A 3,366-nucleotide genomic window follows, 5' to 3' on the forward strand; every position below is an offset into this window, starting at 1 on the left:
TTTTTTTTTTTTTTTTTTTGAGATGGAGTTTTGCTGTGCAGTTCAGGCTGGGTTTAAAATCACTATGTAGCCCAGGCTGGCCACAGACTCACAGGAATCCTCCTGCCTCAGCCTCCTATGTTCTGGGATTACAGGCACCACCTGCCCGTCAAAGGAATCTTTTTCTTTTTTGTACCGGGGATTCAACTCAGGATCTTAGCTTTTGAGGCAGGTGACAACACCACTGAGCTAAATCCCCAGCCCAAGGGAATCATTTTTAAAATCAATGTGTTATTCTCCAGTATTCCTGAAGCACAGTTCTCTGAACATAGGAGAACAATAAATATTGTTGACTACATTTCTGTCTTTATTTTATTTAAACTGCACATCTGTAAGCAGAGGACAAGGACCCAGTGTATGGTCATAAATCAACCTCAGTCCCTCCCTCTTCTCAGTGTCAGTTTCCCATCAGGGACCTGGGATAAAGCGGCAGCTGGGATACCAGCAGGGATAAAGGAAAACATGCCTAGCATTCAGGCGGAGTACTGTTTGGGAACTTACGGCTGTCATTTTCCATATTTCAATAGCAACAGTTGAGCCATAGACCAAATCTCCTTATCATTACTCTTTTGTTTTCATCTTATTCAAACCTACCTGATTTCAGGACCAGTTTCAGCAGAGGACCAGGGACCAGAGCAGGTGTGGACACACAGAGAGCAATCGAAGGTCCCTTCTGTGGCCCGGAACCTGCCCATGTGAGTGTTAACAAACGGGCAAGCACACAGCAAAATACAAAGTACCCAGAGCCTAGAAAAGTAAAATGCCTCATAGATGAAAGCCTTGCATAGCTACAGGGCTCCAATCGCAACCAAATCAGAAAACAAAACACACCCAAGCTAAGCCACAAGAAATCAGATGGAACCAGAATTCAGCCTGAGCTATCCAGATTGCTCAGTAGAAGAAACACTCCTGGAATCCAGAGGCTGCCCTTACTGCCGCACCTGTATTTGCACACCAGAAAGGTAAGAAGCCAGAGCTGAGAACACTGTGCCCCCGCCTGTATCCTGGTGTCCCATGAGCATCGAATCGATGGGGTTCATGATGGGAACAGAGCACAGCGACACCTGTCACTGTCCTGCCGCTGCCCGGCACCCCCGCTCCTGTCACAAACAGTGTGACTCTGGAATTCAGATCCAGAATGGCCTTGGGCATCGCTAATCCAGTCCCCTCACCCTGGAGGAAGCGGGGATGAGAAATGTGCTCCAGGTAACTTCAGGCCACGTCTGATTCTGAGGACTGGAGACCGTGTGAGTCGCACAGTAGGAGCAACTGCACATCTCCATGGTCACCTTTTAGATGATTCTATATATTTTGTAGTCACATTTAAAAAAGCAACTCCAAGAAGTCAGCACTTATTGTCACTAGGGGAAGAAGGGAATCTGTGTCACTGAGAGCCCTTGTGATTCCCCCGCAATCTCAGATATAAATAAATAAATAATAAAATTTAAAGCCCAAAGAGGAGAAAGATGACGGTGAGCCCATGACGGGTGAAATCTCTGGTGGCGGTGAGCTAGGTATCCGTCGGAGGCCGCGCTCGGTCTCAAATAATTACATGTCTGGAAGAGTTTGAAAGCCTGTGCCAGGGATTACAAAGCTCAGTGCCACTGCCCGCAGTTTAACATTGTGCTACCTCCAGTAACAGTGCCTGACGCAGGGCAGGGATGAGTGTTCACCCTACCCTGGCTTCCAGAGGGGCCTATTTAGATGCAAGGTAAAGCAGCACTCCTGCTAGACAAAAATAAATAAAAAGAAAGAAAAAAAAAAGACATCAAAAAGCAGCTCAGCCTCCAAAAGGGCTGAAGTTACAGGCTATAATTTCACATTCTAAACCAGCACTAGAGAATTTGATTCACGTATTGTAACTTCTATAAGCAACAGAACCAGTGTTTTATCAGCCAGGCAACATGCAATCAGTACCGTTGCTGAATTAACAATACAAACACGCACACAGACACACACACCGTGCTCTCCCGACTTCCCCACAATCCTCGTCTGCATCGGAATCAGATGCCGTGGTGGGCCCGGGATGAGCAGGTGAGGGAGTTCGGCCACAGGGTGCTGCCCTCGGGCTCTGGGCAGACCCTGTGTGATCCCAGGGCTCCCCAAAGCGGGTCCACACCAGGGAGCAGGGCCTGGACGTGTAGACGGCAGCGGGAACACAGGAGGGGCTGCCAGGCGCTGAAAGCAGCGGAGCCGCCCCTCTTTGGTGTGCTCGGTTCTCTGTAATGCACAGGGGTGTGAGTGGGTGTGCAAATGTGTGTATGAGTGTGTGTGATTTCGTCATGTCTCAATGCTATAATGATAAGCTTGTTAGGAAAAACCTTGTCATCGAATGATTAAAGGGTGTATTCTGAGGCTGCAGCCACAGAGCACTGACACCACTGACCAGGCCTGGACCCCGGACCTGGCTGTGAGGGAAGACGGTCCCAGAGGGACACAGATGCCCACAGCAGGGCCACAGTGTCACCTTAGCGAGGCAGACCTTCACCTAAGGGCTCAGCCTCCGCCTGGACTTGGGACGGCAGCTTCTGAGCTACTCTGATCAGGAAACAGCATCTCAAGTAGGAAAAGTCACAGCAGAAATGCAGCAGTCTGCCTCCTGTGGAAGCCGCCTTCCCGGCATCCTTCTAGTCCACAGGGGCTCCAGGTGTGCGCTTTTTGTTTCCTGGGATCTGGGGATCAGGCCTGCGGCCTTTGTTCACACTAAGCTACATCTCAGCCCTTTTTCTTTTCCTGCATTTTTTATTTCGAGACAGGATCTTGCTAAGTTCCCAGGCTTCCCTCAAACTTTGTGATCTTCCTGCCTCAGCTTCCTGAGTGGCTGGGATAACAGACACATTTCAGTGACACTGATCATTATACCAGGAGGAAGAAACTTCAGGATGGTACGCTCAGCTCTCACTTTGCTGACCACACGGCAAAGGCAGCACAGAGACCACAGTCATCTTGCCGAGGCAGAACTCACACAGACGCAAACACAGGCTGATCATATCCAGCACTTTACCATCTCTGTTATTTTAAGTCAAAACATGCTTTCTTGCAAAGAGGAAAGAAACTATGACAGGGTGGCTCCTCTCCCCTCTCTGCTGGGGAAGCTGGATGGTAATCTCAGGGCCGCATTCTCCTCAGCCTCAAGATGGAGAGCAGTTACCTCAGCTGAGGTGGAGGTGAGGAATTCTGAAGAGGAATCCCTTCTCTTCTCAACTCAATGATGACGTCCTAATCAACCACTCCAGGACTAACTAGAGTTGCCAGACTAAGTTAAAACATGAGATACCTAGTGAAATATGAATTTCAGATGAACAAGTAATTTTTCAAATAAGTATG

Source organism: Fukomys damarensis, unplaced genomic scaffold (genome assembly GCF_012274545.1).
Source record: "Fukomys damarensis isolate Sample0158 unplaced genomic scaffold, DMR_v1.0_HiC HiC_scaffold_17, whole genome shotgun sequence".
Taxonomy (NCBI): Eukaryota; Metazoa; Chordata; class Mammalia; order Rodentia; family Bathyergidae; genus Fukomys; species Fukomys damarensis.